The sequence below is a fragment of the Salmo salar genome, chromosome 26 (assembly GCF_965601325.2).
Source record: "Salmo salar chromosome 26, fSalSal1, whole genome shotgun sequence".
Classification (NCBI taxonomy): Eukaryota; Metazoa; Chordata; class Actinopteri; order Salmoniformes; family Salmonidae; genus Salmo; species Salmo salar.
Genome location: NC_138316.1, coordinates 27182399 through 27208142, shown reverse-complemented (window position 1 = coordinate 27208142; position 25744 = coordinate 27182399). Strand labels below are relative to the sequence as shown.

Below are 25744 nucleotides of genomic sequence, written 5' to 3'. Positions count from 1 at the left end.
GTTATAAATTGATTTGCATTTTAATGAGGGAAATAAGTATTTGACCCCCTCTCAATCAGAAAGATTTCTGGCTCCCAGGTGTCTTTTATACAGGTAACGAGCAGAGATTAGGAGCACACTCTTAAAGGGAGTGCTCCTAATCTCAGCTTGTTACCTGTATAAAAGACACCTGTTCACAGAAGCAATCAATCAATCAGATTCCAAACTCTCCACCATGGCCAAGACCAAAGAGCTCTCCAAGGATGTCAGGTACAAGATTGTAGACCTACACAAGGCTGGAATGGGCTACAAGACCATCGCCAAGCAGCTTGGTGAGAAGGTGACAACAGTTGGTGCGATTATTCGCAAATGGAAGAAACACAAAAGAACTGTCAATCTCCCTCGGCCTGGGGCTCCATGCAAGATCTCACCTCGTGGAGTTGCAATGATCATGAGAACTGTGAGGAATCAGCCCAGAACTACACGGGAGGATCTTGTCAATGATCTCAAGGCAGCTGGGAGCATAGTCACAAAGAAAACAATTGGTAACACACTACGCCGTGAAGGACTGAAATCCTGCAGCGCCCGCAAAGTCCCCCTGCAAATCAAATCAAATTTATTTATATAGCCCTTTGTACATCAGCTGATATCTCAAAGTGCTGTTCCGAAACCCAGCCTAAAACCCCAAACAGCAAGCAATGCATGTGAAAGAAGCACGGTGGCTAGGAAAAACTCCCTGGGAAAAACTCCCTAGAAAGGCGAAAAACCTAGGAAGAAACCTAGAGAGGAACCAGGCTATGAGGGGTGGCCAGTCCTCTTCTGGCTGTGCCGGGTGGATATTATAACAGAACATGGTCAAGATGTTAAAATGTTCATAAATGACCAGCATGGTCAAATAATAATAATCATAGTAGTTGTCGATGGTGCAACAAGCACGTCTGCTCAAGAAAGCACATATACATGCCCGTCTGAAGTTTGCCAATGAACATCTGAATGATTCAGAGGACAACTGGGTGAAAGTGTTGTGGTCAGATGAGACCAAAATGGAGCTCTTTGGCATCAACTCTACTCGCCGTGTTCAGAGGAAGAGGAATGCTGCGTATGACCCCAAGAACACCATCCCCACCGTCAAACATGGAGGTGGAAACATTATGCTTTGGAGTTGTTTTTCTGCTAAGGGGACAGGACAACTTCACCACATCAAAGGGACAATGGACGGGGCCATGTACCGTCAAATCTTGGGTGAGAACCTCCTTCCCTTAGCCAGGGCATTGAAAATGGGTCGTGGATGGGTATTCCAGCATGACAATGACCCAAAACACACGGCCAAGGCAACAAAGCAGTGGCTCAAGAAGAAGCACATTAAGGTCCTGGAGTGGCCTAGCCAGTCTCCAGACCTTAATCCCATAGAAAATCTGTGGAGGGAGCTGAAGGTTCGAGTTGCCCAACATCAGCCTCGAAACCTTAATGACTTGGAGAAGATCTGCAAAGAGGAGTGGGACAAAATCCCTCCTGAGATGTGTGCAGTATGGAAAAAAATTTAAACGTATGAAATGTATTCACTGTTGTAAGTCGCTCTGGATAAGAGCGTCGACTAAATTACTAAAATGTAAAAATGTAAAAAAATGTGTAAACCTGGTGGCCAACTACAAGAAACGTCTGACCTCTGTGATTGCCAAAAAGGGTTTTGCCACCAAGTACTAAGTCATGTTTTGCAGAGGGGTCAAATACTTATTTCCCTCATTAAAATGCGAATCATTTTATAACATTTTTCACATGCGTTTTTCTGGATTTTTTTGTTGTTATTCTGTCTTTCACTGTTCAAATAAACCTACCATTAAAATGATAGACTGATCATTTCTTTGTCAGTGGGCAAATGTACAAAATCAGCAGGGGATCAAATACTTTTTCCCCTCACTGTATCTAGACTTATAGTTGTACAGTAGCCAGGTTTTCATGACTGGATAGATAGCATGATGAATGCCGTGTTCTCTGTGCTCTCTGTTTGTCTCCTGTCTGATTGTGCCTAGTATTGTTGACATACCACTCCATTGTTTGGCTAGTCTGTTCACATTCCTGGCCTAGTTTCCAGCCCAGGATTCTAGGCTATGGACGTGAAAGTAAACAGCAGATTAAGCAGTTAATTCCACGATTTTCTTGCCCAGGTACCCCCTCCCAGGCAAACCAGCGACCCAAGGACGCACATCATATGTTAGCAAAAAAATAAAAAATGTCTTGCCTTATCATCAGGTGAATGACAATTGTCCCCCACAATGAAATTGGGGAGGGGACTGTGGATCTGTCTCCGTCCATTTGTACGTTAGTCACACGATATCTCAGACAGCACTGGGCCGATTTTGACTAAACTTGGGTGAATGATGTGTCTTGCCATAGAGATCCGGAATTTACAAAATTACATTGATTGGCCAAAGGTGGGAGCTATAGTAATTAACTGAATTGTTAGTCACGCGCAATATCTCTATTGGCCCAAGGGGGGCACTGCATCATTTATCTGGGACGACTTGTTAACTGTTGCCTTGTTGCAAGAAGTAATCAACATTTTAAAATGAATAGATTTGGAACATCGTTTTTCATCATTTGTCTGCGCAAGAGTGAAGGTTTCATTGAGTTGTGAGATTGTACTTTTGCAGATATAACACACAGTTTCTTTTAAACACCCACAAATGCTTGTCAAACAAGTGTTAATTGATCACTTTTTTGGCTATTAGGAGCCCTGCCTAATACAGTATTCAGAGCAAACAAGGTATACCAGCCATAACAGTATAGTGATGTTTAGGCCTAGTGTTTTGTGGTGAATTAGATCAGCTACCAATGTTCACATCATATTTTCAGTGTTTTTTCTTTAACATAGCTGTGGGGGGCTTCCTCACTGAGAAAACCTACTGGACAAATACTAAAAGAGCAAATTTTCCATGATTTTTTGAGGAAATCATGATATGGACTCTCTTTGGCATGAACGTTTCTCAGTCATGGGTGGCATACACTGGGATATGGGGGAGGGGAGTGGGTGGGGTATATGCAAATTGAACATTAACATATACAGTGAGGGAAAAAAGTATTTGATCCCCTGCTGATTTTGTACGTTTGACCACTGACAAAGAAATTATCAGTCTATAATTTTAATGGTAGGTTTATTTGAACAATGAGAGACAGAATATCAATAACAAAAATCCAGAGAAACGCATGTCAAAAATGTTATAAATTGATTTGCATTTTAATGAGGGAAATAAGTATTTGACCCCCTCTCAATCAGAAAGATTTCTGGCTCCCAGGTGTCTTTTATACAGGTAACGAGCAGAGATTAGGAGCACACTCTTAAAGGGAGTGCTCCTAATCTCAGCTTGTTACCTGTATAAAAGACACCTGTTCACAGAAGCAATCAATCAATCAGATTCCAAACTCTCCACCATGGCCAAGACCAAAGAGCTCTCCAAGGATGTCAGGTACAAGATTGTAGACCTACACAAGGCTGGAATGGGCTACAAGACCATCGCCAAGCAGCTTGGTGAGAAGGTGACAACAGTTGGTGCGATTATTCGCAAATGGAAGAAACACAAAAGAACTGTCAATCTCCCTCGGCCTGGGGCTCCATGCAAGATCTCACCTCGTGGAGTTGCAATGATCATGAGAACTGTGAGGAATCAGCCCAGAACTACACGGGAGGATCTTGTCAATGATCTCAAGGCAGCTGGGAGCATAGTCACAAAGAAAACAATTGGTAACACACTACGCCGTGAAGGACTGAAATCCTGCAGCGCCCGCAAAGTCCCCCTGCAAATCAAATCAAATTTATTTATATAGCCCTTTGTACATCAGCTGATATCTCAAAGTGCTGTTCCGAAACCCAGCCTAAAACCCCAAACAGCAAGCAATGCATGTGAAAGAAGCACGGTGGCTAGGAAAAACTCCCTGGGAAAAACTCCCTAGAAAGGCGAAAAACCTAGGAAGAAACCTAGAGAGGAACCAGGCTATGAGGGGTGGCCAGTCCTCTTCTGGCTGTGCCGGGTGGATATTATAACAGAACATGGTCAAGATGTTAAAATGTTCATAAATGACCAGCATGGTCAAATAATAATAATCATAGTAGTTGTCGATGGTGCAACAAGCACGTCTGCTCAAGAAAGCACATATACATGCCCGTCTGAAGTTTGCCAATGAACATCTGAATGATTCAGAGGACAACTGGGTGAAAGTGTTGTGGTCAGATGAGACCAAAATGGAGCTCTTTGGCATCAACTCTACTCGCCGTGTTCAGAGGAAGAGGAATGCTGCGTATGACCCCAAGAACACCATCCCCACCGTCAAACATGGAGGTGGAAACATTATGCTTTGGAGTTGTTTTTCTGCTAAGGGGACAGGACAACTTCACCACATCAAAGGGACAATGGACGGGGCCATGTACCGTCAAATCTTGGGTGAGAACCTCCTTCCCTTAGCCAGGGCATTGAAAATGGGTCGTGGATGGGTATTCCAGCATGACAATGACCCAAAACACACGGCCAAGGCAACAAAGCAGTGGCTCAAGAAGAAGCACATTAAGGTCCTGGAGTGGCCTAGCCAGTCTCCAGACCTTAATCCCATAGAAAATCTGTGGAGGGAGCTGAAGGTTCGAGTTGCCCAACATCAGCCTCGAAACCTTAATGACTTGGAGAAGATCTGCAAAGAGGAGTGGGACAAAATCCCTCCTGAGATGTGTGCAGTATGGAAAAAAATTTAAACGTATGAAATGTATTCACTGTTGTAAGTCGCTCTGGATAAGAGCGTCGACTAAATTACTAAAATGTAAAAATGTAAAAAAATGTGTAAACCTGGTGGCCAACTACAAGAAACGTCTGACCTCTGTGATTGCCAAAAAGGGTTTTGCCACCAAGTACTAAGTCATGTTTTGCAGAGGGGTCAAATACTTATTTCCCTCATTAAAATGCGAATCATTTTATAACATTTTTCACATGCGTTTTTCTGGATTTTTTTGTTGTTATTCTGTCTTTCACTGTTCAAATAAACCTACCATTAAAATGATAGACTGATCATTTCTTTGTCAGTGGGCAAATGTACAAAATCAGCAGGGGATCAAATACTTTTTCCCCTCACTGTATCTAGACTTATAGTTGTACAGTAGCCAGGTTTTCATGACTGGATAGATAGCATGATGAATGCCGTGTTCTCTGTGCTCTCTGTTTGTCTCCTGTCTGATTGTGCCTAGTATTGTTGACATACCACTCCATTGTTTGGCTAGTCTGTTCACATTCCTGGCCTAGTTTCCAGCCCAGGATTCTAGGCTATGGACGTGAAAGTAAACAGCAGATTAAGCAGTTAATTCCACGATTTTCTTGCCCAGGTACCCCCTCCCAGGCAAACCAGCGACCCAAGGACGCACATCATATGTTAGCAAAAAAATAAAAAATGTCTTGCCTTATCATCAGGTGAATGACAATTGTCCCCCACAATGAAATTGGGGAGGGGACTGTGGATCTGTCTCCGTCCATTTGTACGTTAGTCACACGATATCTCAGACAGCACTGGGCCGATTTTGACTAAACTTGGGTGAATGATGTGTCTTGCCATAGAGATCCGGAATTTACAAAATTACATTGATTGGCCAAAGGTGGGAGCTATAGTAATTAACTGAATTGTTAGTCACGCGCAATATCTCTATTGGCCCAAGGGGGGCACTGCATCATTTATCTGGGACGACTTGTTAACTGTTGCCTTGTTGCAAGAAGTAATCAACATTTTAAAATGAATAGATTTGGAACATCGTTTTTCATCATTTGTCTGCGCAAGAGTGAAGGTTTCATTGAGTTGTGAGATTGTACTTTTGCAGATATAACACACAGTTTCTTTTAAACACCCACAAATGCTTGTCAAACAAGTGTTAATTGATCACTTTTTTGGCTATTAGGAGCCCTGCCTAATACAGTATTCAGAGCAAACAAGGTATACCAGCCATAACAGTATAGTGATGTTTAGGCCTAGTGTTTTGTGGTGAATTAGATCAGCTACCAATGTTCACATCATATTTTCAGTGTTTTTTCTTTAACATAGCTGTGGGGGGCTTCCTCACTGAGAAAACCTACTGGACAAATACTAAAAGAGCAAATTTTCCATGATTTTTTGAGGAAATCATGATATGGACTCTCTTTGGCATGAACGTTTCTCAGTCATGGGTGGCATACACTGGGATATGGGGGAGGGGAGTGGGTGGGGTATATGCAAATTGAACATTAACATATACAGTGAGGGAAAAAAGTATTTGATCCCCTGCTGATTTTGTACGTTTGACCACTGACAAAGAAATTATCAGTCTATAATTTTAATGGTAGGTTTATTTGAACAATGAGAGACAGAATATCAATAACAAAAATCCAGAGAAACGCATGTCAAAAATGTTATAAATTGATTTGCATTTTAATGAGGGAAATAAGTATTTGACCCCCTCTCAATCAGAAAGATTTCTGGCTCCCAGGTGTCTTTTATACAGGTAACGAGCAGAGATTAGGAGCACACTCTTAAAGGGAGTGCTCCTAATCTCACCTTGTTACCTGTATAAAAGACACCTGTTCACAGAAGCAATCAATCAATCAGATTCCAAACTCTCCACCATGGCCAAGACCAAAGAGCTCTCCAAGGATGTCAGGTACAAGATTGTAGACCTACACAAGGCTGGAATGGGCTACAAGACCATCGCCAAGCAGCTTGGTGAGAAGGTGACAACAGTTGGTGCGATTATTCGCAAATGGAAGAAACACAAAAGAACTGTCAATCTCCCTCGGCCTGGGGCTCCATGCAAGATCTCACCTCATGGAGTTGCAATGATCATGAGAACTGTGAGGAATCAGCCCAGAACTACACGGGAGGATCTTGTCAATGATCTCAAGGCAGCTGGGACCATAGTCACAAAGAAAACAATTGGTAACACACTACGCCGTGAAGGACTGAAATCCTGCAGCGCCCGCAAAGTCCCCCTGCAAATCAAATCAAATTTATTTATATAGCCCTTTGTACATCAGCTGATATCTCAAAGTGCTGTTCCGAAACCCAGCCTAAAACCCCAAACAGCAAGCAATGCATGTGAAAGAAGCACGGTGGCTAGGAAAAACTCCCTGGGAAAAACTCCCTAGAAAGGCGAAAAACCTAGGAAGAAACCTAGAGAGGAACCAGGCTATGAGGGGTGGCCAGTCCTCTTCTGGCTGTGCCGGGTGGATATTATAACAGAACATGGTCAAGATGTTAAAATGTTCATAAATGACCAGCATGGTCAAATAATAATAATCATAGTAGTTGTCGATGGTGCAACAAGCACGTCTGCTCAAGAAAGCACATATACATGCCCGTCTGAAGTTTGCCAATGAACATCTGAATGATTCAGAGGACAACTGGGTGAAAGTGTTGTGGTCAGATGAGACCAAAATGGAGCTCTTTGGCATCAACTCTACTCGCCGTGTTCAGAGGAAGAGGAATGCTGCGTATGACCCCAAGAACACCATCCCCACCGTCAAACATGGAGGTGGAAACATTATGCTTTGGGGTTGTTTTTCTGCTAAGGGGACAGGACAACTTCACCACATCAAAGGGACAATGGACGGGGCCATGTACCGTCAAATCTTGGGTGAGAACCTCCTTCCCTTAGCCAGGGCATTGAAAATGGGTCGTGGATGGGTATTCCAGCATGACAATGACCCAAAACACACGGCCAAGGCAACAAAGGAGTGGCTCAAGAAGAAGCACATTAAGGTCCTGGAGTGGCCTAGCCAGTCTCCAGACCTTAATCCCATAGAAAATCTGTGGAGGGAGCTGAAGGTTCGAGTTGCCCAACGTCAGCCTCGAAACCTTAATGACTTGGAGAAGATCTGCAAAGAGGAGTGGGACAAAATCCCTCCTGAGATGTGTGCAGTATGGAAAAAAATGTAAACGTATGAAATGTATTCACTGTTGTAAGTCGCTCTGGATAAGAGCGTCTACTAAATTACTAAAATGTAAAAATGTAAAAAAAATGTGTAAACCTGGTGGCCAACTACAAGAAACGTCTGACCTCTGTGATTGCCAAAAAGGGTTTTGCCACCAAGTACTAAGTCATGTTTTGCAGAGGGGTCAAATACTTATTTCCCTCATTAAAATGCGAATCATTTTATAACATTTTTCACATGCGTTTTTCTGGATTTTTTTGTTGTTATTCTGTCTTTCACTGTTCAAATAAACCTACCATTAAAATGATAGACTGATCATTTCTTTGTCAGTGGGCAAATGTACAAAATCAGCAGGGGATCAAATACTTTTTCCCCTCACTGTATCTAGACTTATAGTTGTACAGTAGCCAGGTTTTCATGACTGGATAGATAGCATGATGAATGCCGTGTTCTCTGTGCTCTCTGTTTGTCTCCTGTCTGATTGTGCCTAGTATTGTTGACATACCACTCCATTGTTTGGCTAGTCTGTTCACATTCCTGGCCTAGTTTCCAGCCCAGGATTCTAGGCTATGGACGTGAAAGTAAACAGCAGATTAAGCAGTTAATTCCACGATTTTCTTGCCCAGGTACCCCCTCCCAGGCAAACCAGCGACCCAAGGACGCACATCATATGTTAGCAAAAAAATAAAAAATATCATGTCTTGCCTTATCATCAGGTGAATGACAATTGTCCCCCACAATGAAATTGGGGAGGGGACTGTGGATCTGTCTCCGTCCATTTGTACGTTAGTCACACGATATCTCAGACAGCACTGGGCCGATTTTGACTAAACTTGGGTGAATGATGTGTCTTGCCATAGAGATCCGGAATTTACAAAATTACATTGATTGGCCAAAGGTGAGAGCTATAGTAATTAACTGAATTGTTAGTCACGCGCAATATCTCTATTGGCCCAAGGGGGGCACTGCATCATTTATCTGGGACGACTTGTTAACTGTTGCCTTGTTGCAAGAAGTAATCAACATTTTAAAATGAATAGATTTGGAACATCGTTTTTCATCATTTGTCTGCGCAAGAGTGAAGGTTTCATTGAGTTGTGAGATTGTACTTTTGCAGATATAACACACAGTGGCTTTTAAACACCCACAAATGCTTGTCAAACAAGTGTTAATTGATCACTTTTTTGGCTATTAGGAGCCCTGCCTAATACAGTATTCAGAGCAAACAAGGTATACCAGCCATAACAGTATAGTGATGTTTAGGCCTAGTGTTTTGTGGTGAATTAGATCAGCTACTAATGTTCACATCATATTTTCAGTGTTTTTTCTTTAACATAGCTGTGGGGGGCTTCCTCACTGAGAAAACCTACTGGACAAATACTAAAAGAGCAAATTTTCCATGATTTTTGGAGGAAATCATGATATGGACTCTCTTTGGCATGAACGTTTCTCAGTCATGGGTGGCATACACTGGGATATGGGGGAGGGGAGTGGGTGGGGTATATGCAAATTGAACATTAACATATACAGTGAGGGAAAAAAGTATTTGATCCCCTGCTGATTTTGTACGTTTGACCACTGACAAAGAAATTATCAGTCTATAATTTTAATGGTAGGTTTATTTGAACAATGAGAGACAGAATATCAATAACAAAAATCCAGAGAAACGCATGTCAAAAATGTTATAAATTGATTTGCATTTTAATGAGGGAAATAAGTATTTGACCCCCTCTCAATCAGAAAGATTTCTGGCTCCCAGGTGTCTTTTATACAGGTAACGAGCAGAGATTAGGAGCACACTCTTAAAGGGAGTGCTCCTAATCTCACCTTGTTACCTGTATAAAAGACACCTGTTCACAGAAGCAATCAATCAATCAGATTCCAAACTCTCCACCATGGCCAAGACCAAAGAGCTCTCCAAGGATGTCAGGTACAAGATTGTAGACCTACACAAGGCTGGAATGGGCTACAAGACCATCGCCAAGCAGCTTGGTGAGAAGGTGACAACAGTTGGTGCGATTATTCGCAAATGGAAGAAACACAAAAGAACTGTCAATCTCCCTCGGCCTGGGGCTCCATGCAAGATCTCACCTCATGGAGTTGCAATGATCATGAGAACTGTGAGGAATCAGCCCAGAACTACACGGGAGGATCTTGTCAATGATCTCAAGGCAGCTGGGACCATAGTCACAAAGAAAACAATTGGTAACACACTACGCCGTGAAGGACTGAAATCCTGCAGCGCCCGCAAAGTCCCCCTGCAAATCAAATCAAATTTATTTATATAGCCCTTTGTACATCAGCTGATATCTCAAAGTGCTGTTCCGAAACCCAGCCTAAAACCCCAAACAGCAAGCAATGCATGTGAAAGAAGCACGGTGGCTAGGAAAAACTCCCTGGGAAAAACTCCCTAGAAAGGCGAAAAACCTAGGAAGAAACCTAGAGAGGAACCAGGCTATGAGGGGTGGCCAGTCCTCTTCTGGCTGTGCCGGGTGGATTTTATAACAGAACATGGTCAAGATGTTAAAATGTTCATAAATGACCAGCATGGTCAAATAATAATAATCATAGTAGTTGTCGATGGTGCAACAAGCACGTCTGCTCAAGAAAGCACATATACATGCCCGTCTGAAGTTTGCCAATGAACATCTGAATGATTCAGAGGACAACTGGGTGAAAGTGTTGTGGTCAGATGAGACCAAAATGGAGCTCTTTGGCATCAACTCTACTCGCCGTGTTCAGAGGAAGAGGAATGCTGCGTATGACCCCAAGAACACCATCCCCACCGTCAAACATGGAGGTGGAAACATTATGCTTTGGGGTTGTTTTTCTGCTAAGGGGACAGGACAACTTCACCACATCAAAGGGACAATGGACGGGGCCATGTACCGTCAAATCTTGGGTGAGAACCTCCTTCCCTTAGCCAGGGCATTGAAAATGGGTCGTGGATGGGTATTCCAGCATGACAATGACCCAAAACACACGGCCAAGGCAACAAAGGAGTGGCTCAAGAAGAAGCACATTAAGGTCCTGGAGTGGCCTAGCCAGTCTCCAGACCTTAATCCCATAGAAAATCTGTGGAGGGAGCTGAAGGTTCGAGTTGCCCAACGTCAGCCTCGAAACCTTAATGACTTGGAGAAGATCTGCAAAGAGGAGTGGGACAAAATCCCTCCTGAGATGTGTGCAGTATGGAAAAAAATGTAAACGTATGAAATGTATTCACTGTTGTAAGTCGCTCTGGATAAGAGCGTCTACTAAATTACTAAAATGTAAAAATGTAAAAAAATGTGTAAACCTGGTGGCCAACTACAAGAAACGTCTGACCTCTGTGATTGCCAAAAAGGGTTTTGCCACCAAGTACTAAGTCATGTTTTGCAGAGGGGTCAAATACTTATTTCCCTCATTAAAATGCGAATCATTTTATAACATTTTTCACATGCGTTTTTCTGGATTTTTTTGTTGTTATTCTGTCTTTCACTGTTCAAATAAACCTACCATTAAAATTATAGACTGATCATTTCTTTGTCAGTGGGCAAATGTACAAAATCAGCAGGGGATCAAATACTTTTTCCCCTCACTGTATCTAGACTTATAGTTGTACAGTAGCCAGGTTTTCATGACTGGATAGATAGCATGATGAATGCCGTGTTCTCTGTGCTCTCTGTTTGTCTCCTGTCTGATTGTGCCTAGTATTGTTGACATACCACTCCATTGTTTGGCTAGTCTGTTCACATTCCTGGCCTAGTTTCCAGCCCAGGATTCTAGGCTATGGACGTGAAAGTAAACAGCAGATTAAGCAGTTAATTCCACGATTTTCTTGCCCAGGTACCCCCTCCCAGGCAAACCAGCGACCCAAGGACGCACATCATATGTTAGCAAAAAAATAAAAAATATCATGTCTTGCCTTATCATCAGGTGAATGACAATTGTCCCCCACAATGAAATTGGGGAGGGGACTGTGGATCTGTCTCCGTCCATTTGTACGTTAGTCACACGATATCTCAGACAGCACTGGGCCGATTTTGACTAAACTTGGGTGAATGATGTGTCTTGCCATAGAGATCCGGAATTTACAAAATTACATTGATTGGCCAAAGGTGAGAGCTATAGTAATTAACTGAATTGTTAGTCACGCGCAATATCTCTATTGGCCCAAGGGGGGCACTGCATCATTTATCTGGGACGACTTGTTAACTGTTGCCTTGTTGCAAGAAGTAATCAACATTTTAAAATGAATAAATTTGGAACATCGTTTTTCATCATTTGTCTGCGCAAGAGTGAAGGTTTCATTGAGTTGTGAGATTGTACTTTTGCAGATATAACACACAGTGGCTTTTAAACACCCACAAATGCTTGTCAAACAAGTGTTAATTGATCACTTTTTTGGCTATTAGGAGCCCTGCCTAATACAGTATTCAGAGCAAACAAGGAATACCAGCCATAACAGTAACTTACATAGTGATGTTTAGGCCTAGTGTTTTGTGGTGAATTAGATCAGCTACTAATGTTCACATCATATTTTCAGTGGTTTTTTTTTAACATAGCTGTGGGGGGCTTCCTCACTGAGAAAACCTACTGGACAAATACTAAAAGAGCAAATTTTCCGTGATTTTTTTAGGAAATCATGATATGGACTCTCTTTGGCATGAACGTTTCTCAGTCATGGGTGGCATACACTGGGATATGGGGGAGGGGAGTGGGTGGGGTATATGCAAATTGAACATTAACATATACAGTGAGGGAAAAAAGTATTTGATCCCCTGCTGATTTTGTACGTTTGACCACTGACAAAGAAATTATCAGTCTATAATTTTAATGGTAGGTTTATTTGAACAATGAGAGACAGAATATCAATAACAAAAATCCAGAGAAACGCATGTCAAAAATGTTATAAATTGATTTGCATTTTAATGAGGGAAATAAGTATTTGACCCCCTCTCAATCAGAAAGATTTCTGGCTCCCAGGTGTCTTTTATACAGGTAACGAGCAGAGATTAGGAGCACACTCTTAAAGGGAGTGCTCCTAATCTCACCTTGTTACCTGTATAAAAGACACCTGTTCACAGAAGCAATCAATCAATCAGATTCCAAACTCTCCACCATGGCCAAGACCAAAGAGCTCTCCAAGGATGTCAGGTACAAGATTGTAGACCTACACAAGGCTGGAATGGGCTACAAGACCATCGCCAAGCAGCTTGGTGAGAAGGTGACAACAGTTGGTGCGATTATTCGCAAATGGAAGAAACACAAAAGAACTGTCAATCTCCCTCGGCCTGGGGCTCCATGCAAGATCTCACCTCATGGAGTTGCAATGATCATGAGAACTGTGAGGAATCAGCCCAGAACTACACGGGAGGATCTTGTCAATGATCTCAAGGCAGCTGGGACCATAGTCACAAAGAAAACAATTGGTAACACACTACGCCGTGAAGGACTGAAATCCTGCAGCGCCCGCAAAGTCCCCCTGCAAATCAAATCAAATTTATTTATATAGCCCTTTGTACATCAGCTGATATCTCAAAGTGCTGTTCCGAAACCCAGCCTAAAACCCCAAACAGCAAGCAATGCATGTGAAAGAAGCACGGTGGCTAGGAAAAACTCCCTGGGAAAAACTCCCTAGAAAGGCGAAAAACCTAGGAAGAAACCTAGAGAGGAACCAGGCTATGAGGGGTGGCCAGTCCTCTTCTGGCTGTGCCGGGTGGATTTTATAACAGAACATGGTCAAGATGTTAAAATGTTCATAAATGACCAGCATGGTCAAATAATAATAATCATAGTAGTTGTCGATGGTGCAACAAGCACGTCTGCTCAAGAAAGCACATATACATGCCCGTCTGAAGTTTGCCAATGAACATCTGAATGATTCAGAGGACAACTGGGTGAAAGTGTTGTGGTCAGATGAGACCAAAATGGAGCTCTTTGGCATCAACTCTACTCGCCGTGTTCAGAGGAAGAGGAATGCTGCGTATGACCCCAAGAACACCATCCCCACCGTCAAACATGGAGGTGGAAACATTATGCTTTGGGGTTGTTTTTCTGCTAAGGGGACAGGACAACTTCACCACATCAAAGGGACAATGGACGGGGCCATGTACCGTCAAATCTTGGGTGAGAACCTCCTTCCCTTAGCCAGGGCATTGAAAATGGGTCGTGGATGGGTATTCCAGCATGACAATGACCCAAAACACACGGCCAAGGCAACAAAGGAGTGGCTCAAGAAGAAGCACATTAAGGTCCTGGAGTGGCCTAGCCAGTCTCCAGACCTTAATCCCATAGAAAATCTGTGGAGGGAGCTGAAGGTTCGAGTTGCCCAACGTCAGCCTCGAAACCTTAATGACTTGGAGAAGATCTGCAAAGAGGAGTGGGACAAAATCCCTCCTGAGATGTGTGCAGTATGGAAAAAAATGTAAACGTATGAAATGTATTCACTGTTGTAAGTCGCTCTGGATAAGAGCGTCTACTAAATTACTAAAATGTAAAAATGTAAAAAAAATTGTAAACCTGGTGGCCAACTACAAGAAACGTCTGACCTCTGTGATTGCCAAAAAGGGTTTTGCCACCAAGTACTAAGTCATGTTTTGCAGAGGGGTCAAATACTTATTTCCCTCATTAAAATGCGAATCATTTTATAACATTTTTCACATGCGTTTTTCTGGATTTTTTTGTTGTTATTCTGTCTTTCACTGTTCAAATAAACCTACCATTAAAATTATAGACTGATCATTTCTTTGTCAGTGGGCAAATGTACAAAATCAGCAGGGGATCAAATACTTTTTCCCCTCACTGTATCTAGACTTATAGTTGTACAGTAGCCAGGTTTTCATGACTGGATAGATAGCATGATGAATGCCGTGTTCTCTGTGCTCTCTGTTTGTCTCCTGTCTGATTGTGCCTAGTATTGTTGACATACCACTCCATTGTTTGGCTAGTCTGTTCACATTCCTGGCCTAGTTTCCAGCCCAGGATTCTAGGCTATGGACGTGAAAGTAAACAGCAGATTAAGCAGTTAATTCCACGATTTTCTTGCCCAGGTACCCCCTCCCAGGCAAACCAGCGACCCAAGGACGCACATCATATGTTAGCAAAAAAATAAAAAATATCATGTCTTGCCTTATCATCAGGTGAATGACAATTGTCCCCCACAATGAAATTGGGGAGGGGACTGTGGATCTGTCTCCGTCCATTTGTACGTTAGTCACACGATATCTCAGACAGCACTGGGCCGATTTTGACTAAACTTGGGTGAATGATGTGTCTTGCCATAGAGATCCGGAATTTACAAAATTACATTGATTGGCCAAAGGTGAGAGCTATAGTAATTAACTGAATTGTTAGTCACGCGCAATATCTCTATTGGCCCAAGGGGGGCACTGCATCATTTATCTGGGACGACTTGTTAACTGTTGCCTTGTTGCAAGAAGTAATCAACATTTTAAAATGAATAGATTTGGAACATCGTTTTTCATCATTTGTCTGCGCAAGAGTGAAGGTTTCATTGAGTTGTGAGATTGTACTTTTGCAGATATAACACACAGTGGCTTTTAAACACCCACAAATGCTTGTCAAACAAGTGTTAATTGATCACTTTTTTGGCTATTAGGAGCCCTGCCTAATACAGTATTCAGAGCAAACAAGGTATACCAGCCATAACAGTATAGTGATGTTTAGGCCTAGTGTTTTGTGGTGAATTAGATCAGCTACTAATGTTCACATCATATTTTCAGTGTTTTTTCTTTAACATAGCTGTGGGGGGCTTCCTCACTGAGAAAACCTACTGGACAAATACTAAAAGAGCAAATTTTCCATGATTTTTTGAGGAAATCATGATATGGACTCTCTTTGGCATGAACGTTTCTCAGTCATGGGTGGCATACACTGGGATATGGGGGAGGGGAGTGGGTGGGGTATATGCAAATTGAACATTAACATATACAGTGAGGGAAAAAAGTATTTGATCCCCTGCTGATTTTGTACGTTTGACCACTGACAAAGAAATTATCAGTCTATAATTTTAATGGTAGGTTTATTTGAACAATGAGAGACAGAATATCAATAACAAAAATCCAGAGAAACGCATGTCAAAAATGTTATAAATTGATTTGCATTTTAATGAGGGAAATAAGTATTTGACCCCCTCTCAATCAGAAAGATTTCTGGCTCCCAGGTGTCTTTTATACAGGTAACGAGCAGAGATTAGGAGCACACTCTTAAAGGGAGTGCTCCTAATCTCACCTTGTTACCTGTATAAAAGACACCTGTTCACAGAAGCAATCAATCAATCAGATTCCAAACTCTCCACCATGGCCAAGACCAAAGAGCTCTCCAAGGATGTCAGGTACAAGATTGTAGACCTACACAAGGCTGGAATGGGCTACAAGACCATCGCCAAGCAGCTTGGTGAGAAGGTGACAACAGTTGGTGCGATTATTCGCAAATGGAAGAAACACAAAAGAACTGTCAATCTCCCTCGGCCTGGGGCTCCATGCAAGATCTCACCTCATGGAGTTGCAATGATCATGAGAACTGTGAGGAATCAGCCCAGAACTACACGGGAGGATCTTGTCAATGATCTCAAGGCAGCTGGGACCATAGTCACAAAGAAAACAATTGGTAACACACTACGCCGTGAAGGACTGAAATCCTGCAGCGCCCGCAAAGTCCCCCTGCAAATCAAATCAAATTTATTTATATAGCCCTTTGTACATCAGCTGATATCTCAAAGTGCTGTTCCGAAACCCAGCCTAAAACCCCAAACAGCAAGCAATGCATGTGAAAGAAGCACGGTGGCTAGGAAAAACTCCCTGGGAAAAACTCCCTAGAAAGGCGAAAAACCTAGGAAGAAACCTAGAGAGGAACCAGGCTATGAGGGGTGGCCAGTCCTCTTCTGGCTGTGCCGGGTGGATATTATAACAGAACATGGTCAAGATGTTAAAATGTTCATAAATGACCAGCATGGTCAAATAATAATAATCATAGTAGTTGTCGATGGTGCAACAAGCACGTCTGCTCAAGAAAGCACATATACATGCCCGTCTGAAGTTTGCCAATGAACATCTGAATGATTCAGAGGACAACTGGGTGAAAGTGTTGTGGTCAGATGAGACCAAAATGGAGCTCTTTGGCATCAACTCTACTCGCCGTGTTCAGAGGAAGAGGAATGCTGCGTATGACCCCAAGAACACCATCCCCACCGTCAAACATGGAGGTGGAAACATTATGCTTTGGGGTTGTTTTTCTGCTAAGGGGACAGGACAACTTCACCACATCAAAGGGACAATGGACGGGGCCATGTACCGTCAAATCTTGGGTGAGAACCTCCTTCCCTTAGCCAGGGCATTGAAAATGGGTCGTGGATGGGTATTCCAGCATGACAATGACCCAAAACACACGGCCAAGGCAACAAAGGAGTGGCTCAAGAAGAAGCACATTAAGGTCCTGGAGTGGCCTAGCCAGTCTCCAGACCTTAATCCCATAGAAAATCTGTGGAGGGAGCTGAAGGTTCGAGTTGCCCAACGTCAGCCTCGAAACCTTAATGACTTGGAGAAGATCTGCAAAGAGGAGTGGGACAAAATCCCTCCTGAGATGTGTGCAGTATGGAAAAAAATGTAAACGTATGAAATGTATTCACTGTTGTAAGTCGCTCTGGATAAGAGCGTCTACTAAATTACTAAAATGTAAAAATGTAAAAAAATGTGTAAACCTGGTGGCCAACTACAAGAAACGTCTGACCTCTGTGATTGCCAAAAAGGGTTTTGCCACCAAGTACTAAGTCATGTTTTGCAGAGGGGTCAAATACTTATTTCCCTCATTAAAATGCGAATCATTTTATAACATTTTTCACATGCGTTTTTCTGGATTTTTTTGTTGTTATTCTGTCTTTCACTGTTCAAATAAACCTACCATTAAAATTATAGACTGATCATTTCTTTGTCAGTGGGCAAATGTACAAAATCAGCAGGGGATCAAATACTTTTTCCCCTCACTGTATCTAGACTTATAGTTGTACAGTAGCCAGGTTTTCATGACTGGATAGATAGCATGATGAATGCCGTGTTCTCTGTGCTCTCTGTTTGTCTCCTGTCTGATTGTGCCTAGTATTGTTGACATACCACTCCATTGTTTGGCTAGTCTGTTCACATTCCTGGCCTAGTTTCCAGCCCAGGATTCTAGGCTATGGACGTGAAAGTAAACAGCAGATTAAGCAGTTAATTCCACGATTTTCTTGCCCAGGTACCCCCTCCCAGGCAAACCAGCGACCCAAGGACGCACATCATATGTTAGCAAAAAAATAAAAAATATCATGTCTTGCCTTATCATCAGGTGAATGACAATTGTCCCCCACAATGAAATTGGGGAGGGGACTGTGGATCTGTCTCCGTCCATTTGTACGTTAGTCACACGATATCTCAGACAGCACTGGGCCGATTTTGACTAAACTTGGGTGAATGATGTGTCTTGCCATAGAGATCCGGAATTTACAAAATTACATTGATTGGCCAAAGGTGAGAGCTATAGTAATTAACTGAATTGTTAGTCACGCGCAATATCTCTATTGGCCCAAGGGGGGCACTGCATCATTTATCTGGGACGACTTGTTAACTGTTGCCTTGTTGCAAGAAGTAATCAACATTTTAAAATGAATAAATTTGGAACATCGTTTTTCATCATTTGTCTGCGCAAGAGTGAAGGTTTCATTGAGTTGTGAGATTGTACTTTTGCAGATATAACACACAGTGGCTTTTAAACACCCACAAATGCTTGTCAAACAAGTGTTAATTGATCACTTTTTTGGCTATTAGGAGCCCTGCCTAATACAGTATTCAGAGCAAACAAGGAATACCAGCCATAACAGTAACTTACATAGTGATGTTTAGGCCTAGTGTTTTGTGGTGAATTAGATCAGCTACTAATGTTCACATCATATTTTCAGTGGTTTTTTTTTAACATAGCTGTGGGGGGCTTCCTCACTGAGAAAACCTACTGGACAAATACTAAAAGAGCAAATTTTCCGTGATTTTTTTAGGAAATCATGATATGGACTCTCTTTGGCATGAACGTTTCTCAGTCATGGGTGGCATACACTGGGATATGGGGGAGGGGAGTGGGTGGGGTATATGCAAATTGAACATTAACATATACAGTGAGGGAAAAAAGTATTTGATCCCCTGCTGATTTTGTACGTTTGACCACTGACAAAGAAATTATCAGTCTATAATTTTAATGGTAGGTTTATTTGAACAATGAGAGACAGAATATCAATAACAAAAATCCAGAGAAACGCATGTCAAAAATGTTATAAATTGATTTGCATTTTAATGAGGGAAATAAGTATTTGACCCCCTCTCAATCAGAAAGATTTCTGGCTCCCAGGTGTCTTTTATACAGGTAACGAGCAGAGATTAGGAGCACACTCTTAAAGGGAGTGCTCCTAATCTCACCTTGTTACCTGTATAAAAGACACCTGTTCACAGAAGCAATCAATCAATCAGATTCCAAACTCTCCACCATGGCCAAGACCAAAGAGCTCTCCAAGGATGTCAGGTACAAGATTGTAGACCTACACAAGGCTGGAATGGGCTACAAGACCATCGCCAAGCAGCTTGGTGAGAAGGTGACAACAGTTGGTGCGATTATTCGCAAATGGAAGAAACACAAAAGAACTGTCAATCTCCCTCGGCCTGGGGCTCCATGCAAGATCTCACCTCATGGAGTTGCAATGATCATGAGAACTGTGAGGAATCAGCCCAGAACTACACGGGAGGATCTTGTCAATGATCTCAAGGCAGCTGGGACCATAGTCACAAAGAAAACAATTGGTAACACACTACGCCGTGAAGGACTGAAATCCTGCAGCGCCCGCAAAGTCCCCCTGCAAATCAAATCAAATTTATTTATATAGCCCTTTGTACATCAGCTGATATCTCAAAGTGCTGTTCCGAAACCCAGCCTAAAACCCCAAACAGCAAGCAATGCATGTGAAAGAAGCACGGTGGCTAGGAAAAACTCCCTGGGAAAAACTCCCTAGAAAGGCGAAAAACCTAGGAAGAAACCTAGAGAGGAACCAGGCTATGAGGGGTGGCCAGTCCTCTTCTGGCTGTGCCGGGTGGATTTTATAACAGAACATGGTCAAGATGTTAAAATGTTCATAAATGACCAGCATGGTCAAATAATAATAATCATAGTAGTTGTCGATGGTGCAACAAGCACGTCTGCTCAAGAAAGCACATATACATGCCCGTCTGAAGTTTGCCAATGAACATCTGAATGATTCAGAGGACAACTGGGTGAAAGTGTTGTGGTCAGATGAGACCAAAATGGAGCTCTTTGGCATCAACTCTACTCGCCGTGTTCAGAGGAAGAGGAATGCTGCGTATGACCCCAAGAACACCATCCCCACCGTCAAACATGGAGGTGGAAACATTATGCTTTGGGGTTGTTTTTCTGCTAAGGGGACAGGACAACTTCACCACATCAAAGGGACAATGGACGGGGCCATGTACCGTCAAATCTTGGGTGAGAACCTCCTTCCCTTAGCCAGGGCATTGAAAATGGGTCGTGGATGGGTATTCCAGCATGACAATGACCCAAAACACACGGCCAAGGCAACAAAGGAGTGGCTCAAGAAGAAGCACATTAAGGTCCTGGAGTGGCCTAGCCAGTCTCCAGACCTTAATCCCATAGAAAATCTGTGGAGGGAGCTGAAGGTTCGAGTTGCCCAACGTCAGCCTCGAAACCTTAATGACTTGGAGAAGATCTGCAAAGAGGAGTGGGACAAAATCCCTCCTGAGATGTGTGCAGTATGGAAAAAAATTAAAACGTATGAAATGTATTCACTGTTGTAAGTCGCTCTGGATAAGAGCGTCGACTAAATTACTAAAATGTAAAAATGTAAATAAATGTGCAAACCTGGTGGCCAACTACAAGAAACGTCTGACCTCTGTGATTGCCAAAAAGGGTTTTGCCACCAAGTACTAAGTCATGTTTTGCAGAGGGGTCAAATACTTATTTCCCTCATTAAAATGCGAATCATTTTATAACATTTTTGACATGCGTTTTTCTGGATTTTTTTGTTGTTATTCTGTCTTTCACTGTTCAAATAAACCTACCATTAAAATGATAGACTGATCATTTCTTTGTCAGTGGGCAAATGTACAAAATCAGCAGGGGATCAAATACTTTTTCCCCTCACTGTATCTAGACTTATAGTTGTACAGTAGCCAGGTTTTCATGACTGGATAGATAGCATGATGAATGCCGTGTTCTCTGTGCTCTCTGTTTGTCTCCTGTCTGATTGTGCCTAGTATTGTTGACATACCACTCCATTGTTTGGCTAGTCTAATTGTTCACATTCCTGGCCTAGTTTCCAGCCCAGGATTCTAGGCTATGGACGTGAAAGTAAACAGCAGATTAAGCAGTTAATTCCACGATTTTTTTGCCCAGGTACCCCCTCCCAGGCAAACCAGCGACCCAAGGACGCACATCATATGTTAGCAAAAAAATAAAAAATATCATGTCTTGCCTTATCATCAGGTGAATGACAATTGTCCCCCACAATGAAATTGGGGAGGGGACTGTGGATCTGTCTCCGTCCATTTGTACGTTAGTCACACGATATCTCAGACAGCACTGGGCCGATTTTGACTAAACTTGGGTGAATGATGTGTCTTGCCATAGAGATCCGGAATTTACAAAATTACATTGATTGGCCAAAGGTGGGAGCTATAGTAATTAACTGAATTGTTAGTCACGCGCAATATCTCTATTGGCCCAAGGGGGGCACTGCATCATTTATCTGGGACGACTTGTTAACTGTTGCCTTGTTGCAAGAAGTAATCAACATTTTAAAATGAATAGATTTGGAACATCGTTTTTCATAATTTTTACCTCCCCACATTATAATTGGAAGAGGAAGCGTAATCTCTAACATAGCCTATTAGCTAGAAAGGTAATGGAAAACACATGTTTGCTAATCAATCAATCAATCAACAAGCAATCAATCAACTTAAGTTAATGAAATGAGAAACTAACAAAAGGCTAAAAAGAAATGCAGTCAATAAACAAAAACAGTTAACAATCAAACAGGTAACAATCATCAGGTTCTCAAACTTTTTATAATCAAATCAAAGCGAACTTTAATTGTTATTTTTTTGCCATCATTGTAAGCCTGCCACACACACACTAAAATATACATTTATTAAACATAAAAATGTGTGTGAGTTTTTGTCACAACCCAGCTCGTAGGAAGTGACAAAGAGCTCTTATAGAACCAGGGCACAAATATTAATATAATAATAATCAATAATTTTGCTCTTTATTTAGCCATCTTACATATTAAACCTTATTTGTTCATCAGAAATTGTGAATAACTCACCACAGGTTAATGAGAAGGCTGTGCTTGAAAGGATGCACATAACTCTGCAATGTTGGGTTGTATTGGAGAGTGTCTCAGTTTTAAATCATTTCCCACACACAGTCTGCCTGTATTTAGTTTTCATGCTGGTGAGGGCCGAGAATCCACTCTCACATAGGTACATGGTTGCATAGGACATCAGTGTCTTAACAGCGCAATTTGCCATGGCAAGAAACTTTCTTGCCATGGCAAGAAATCTGGCAGTGGCTTCTGATTAAATACCATTTTCAAAGAACCGCTTGTTGCAATTTAGATGAGGGTCTCTTGTTCAGATATCGGTAAGTGGACTGGAGGCAGGGCATGAAAGGGATAATGAATCCAGTTGTTTGTGTCATCCGTTTCGGGAAAGTATCTGCGTAATTGCGCACCCAACTCACTCAGGTGCTTTGCTATATCACATTTGACATTGTTCGTAAGCTTGAGTTAATTTGCACCCAAAAAATCATACAATGCTGGAAAGATCTGTGTGTTGTCCTTGTTAATCCAGACAGACAAGAGCGCCAACTTCTTAATTATAGCCTCAATTTTGTCCCGCGCATTGAATATAGTTGCGGAGAGTCCCTGTAATCCTAGATTCAGATCATTCAGGCGAGAAAAAACATCACCCAGATAGGCCAGTCGTGTGAGAAACTCGTCATCATGCAAGCGGTCAGACAAGTGAAAATTATGGTCAGTAAAGAAAACTTTAAGGTCGTCTCTCAATTCAAAAAAACATGTCAATACTTTGCCCCTTGATAACAAGTGCCCTTCTGTATGTTGTAAAATCGTTACATGGTCGCTGCCCATATCATTGCATAGTGTAGAAAATATACAAGAGCTCAGGGGCCTTGCTTTAACAAAGGTAACCATTTTCACTGTTGTGTCCAAAACGTCTTTCAAGCTGTCAGGCATTCCTTTGGCAGCAAGAGCCTCTCGGTGGATGCTGCAGTGTACCCAAGTGACGTCGGGAGCAACTCCTTGTACGCGTGTTACCACTCCACTATGTCTCCCTGTCATGACCTTTGCGCCAGCAGTACAGATACCAACATATCTTGACCACCAAAGTACATTTGATGTCACAAAGCTGTCCAGTCATTTAAAAATTGCCTCTCCAGTTGTCCTGGTTTACAGTGGTTTACAGAAGAGGATGACTTCCTAAATATACCCCCCATAAACGTAACGGACATATACCAGGAGCTGTGCCAGGCCCGCCACGTCTGTTGACTCATCCAGCTATAACACATAGAATTCACTGGCTTGTATGCAAAGCAGTAATTGTTTCAAAACATCTCCTGCCATGTCACTGATGCGTCATGAAATGGTGTTGTTTGATGAAGATATTGTCTGTATAGTTTTCTTGGCCTTTTCCCCCAGCATTGTCCCAGCCAAATCCGCGGCAGCAGGAACAATTAAGTCCTACACAATAGTATGGGGCTTGCCTGTCCTAACCACTCGGTAGCTCACCATATACAGTTGAAGTCGGAAGTTTACATTCACCTGAGCAAAATACATTTAAACTCTGTTTTTTTCACAATTCCTGACATTTAATCCAAGTAAAAATTCCCTGTCTCAGGTCAGTTAGGATCACCACTTTATTTTAAGAATGTGAAATGTCAGAATAATAGTAGAGAAAATGATTTATTTCAGCTTTTATTTCTTTCATCACATTCCCAGTGGGTCAGAAGTTTACATACACTCAATTAGTATTTGGTAGCATTGCCTTTAAATTGTTTAACTTGGGTCAAACATTTCGGGTAGCTTTCCACAAGCTTCCCACAATAGGTTTGGTGAATTCTGGCCCATTCCTCGTGACAGAGCTGGTGTAACTGAGTCAGGTTTGTAGGCCTCCTTGCTCGCACACACTTTTTCAATTCTGCCCACAAATTTTCTATAGGATTGAGGTCAGGGCTTTGTGATGGCCACTCCAATACCTTGACTTTGTTGTCCTTAAGCCATTTTGCCACAACTTTGGAAGTATGCTTGGGGTCATTGTCTATTTAGAAGACTCATTTGCGACCAAGCTTTAACTTCCTGACTGATGTCTTGAGATGTTACTTCAATATATCCACATAATTTTCCTGCCTCATGATGCCATCTATTTTGTGAAATGCACCAGTCCCTCCTGCAGCAAAGCACCCCAACAACATGATGCTGCCACCCCCGTAGGCTCTGCAACCTGCACAGCCTACCCACACTGTATCTGTGTGCTGTTGGATAGAGCGCACATGTCAAGACCAGAGTAGACACATTTGCTATTTAACGCAAAGAGTTGAAAATCGATGGAAACACATTGAACATCAGATTTTTATTCCGTACATGAAAACTTAAGCGAAAAAGTACATTTTGTGTGCACTACATCATCAAGGATTGATTTTGATCAGTTTGGTGGAAACACACAACTGGTGGGAAAATGTGCATATTTTATTTATGCAGATTTTAGAATATTCACATGAAAATCTGTCACCAATTGGATGGAAACCTAGGTAGTGATTCTTCAGCTTTGTTCAGTTGTCACTAAATTCCAGCTAAAATGATCAGAATAAAATGGTCAAGCAGACACATAATGAATCAATCACATTACTCAGTACTCAGGAAAGAGGACTTCTTTTCCACAGCATCATCAATAATCTGATGTACTGTGTGTCATCACTGGATCACCCCACTGTAGGTGAATGGGTGAGGAAAATTATGGGTTAGGCTAGACAGGTTTACCCGTCAGACCAATCAGAAATGGTCCTATTTGTGGGTTATCACAGAGAGGAAGTTAGAAATCTGATGGGTTAGAGAGGAAGGACTGGGAGAGGCTCTGGATTGGACCGGATCTCCTGACTCAGGGAAGACAAGAGAGGGCACGTCATACGTCCCACGCAGCCACAGGCTCCCTCAGCTCTAAAATGTGGTGTATAATGTGTGTGACAGCCGGACTGGAGGAGGGAGAGAGATGCAGACCTAGGTTTTCTCTCTCCTTCTCTGTGTCTAAATCAGGATAACACTGAATGAATCCACAGACTGACACCTGTGCGATAGCAAGTGTGCTATAAACTCCCCAGGGATGGAGAGCATTTACCTTCTCTTTGGCTGACTATCGGCCCTTGCTAAGATATCAGTATAATAATAATATAATCAAAACATATTTGCCATTATTAACAGCAGTCAGTATAATAATATATTGAAAACCTTTTGGCCCTTGCTAACAGCAGCAAGTTTAAGAATATAATCAAAACATATCAGTTAATTCTTTGATGAAACATACTAGACAAATACTAAAAGAAGCAAGCATTCCATATTTAATTTGAAGACAAGGTAAGCTCTATACTTGGCATGTAGGTTTTCTCAGTCATGGGTGGCAGACATTGGGTTGTATGGGGGAGGGGAGGGGAGGGGCGTGGTATATGTAATTGTACTGTACAATAACATCCATCCTCCAGGTTTATCTATCTTTGTGGAC

General features: G+C 42.2%; 1 protein-coding gene and 6 non-coding genes across 8 annotated transcripts in view; 1 reads left to right on the top strand and 6 right to left on the bottom strand.

Moving 5' to 3' along the window:
• dennd5a (DENN/MADD domain containing 5A) overlaps window positions 1–25744 on the top strand; it is a 94076-nt gene that overhangs the window by 36022 nt on the left and 32310 nt on the right. The gene's annotated exons all lie outside the window — the stretch shown is intronic.
• On the bottom strand, window positions 2857–2911 carry LOC123730845 (U7 small nuclear RNA). The gene has a single exon (XR_006762298.1). It is a non-coding gene; the product is annotated as a U7 small nuclear RNA (small nuclear RNA).
• On the bottom strand, window positions 6051–6105 carry LOC123730844 (U7 small nuclear RNA). Its single transcript, XR_006762297.1, has one exon. It is a non-coding gene; the product is annotated as a U7 small nuclear RNA (small nuclear RNA).
• LOC123730843 (U7 small nuclear RNA) lies at window positions 9251–9305 on the bottom strand. The gene has a single exon (XR_006762296.1). It is a non-coding gene; the product is annotated as a U7 small nuclear RNA (small nuclear RNA).
• On the bottom strand, window positions 12457–12511 carry LOC123730842 (U7 small nuclear RNA). The gene has a single exon (XR_006762295.1). It is a non-coding gene; the product is annotated as a U7 small nuclear RNA (small nuclear RNA).
• LOC123730841 (U7 small nuclear RNA) lies at window positions 15656–15710 on the bottom strand. The gene has a single exon (XR_006762294.1). It is a non-coding gene; the product is annotated as a U7 small nuclear RNA (small nuclear RNA).
• Window positions 18862–18916, bottom strand: LOC123730870 (U7 small nuclear RNA). The gene has a single exon (XR_006762321.1). It is a non-coding gene; the product is annotated as a U7 small nuclear RNA (small nuclear RNA).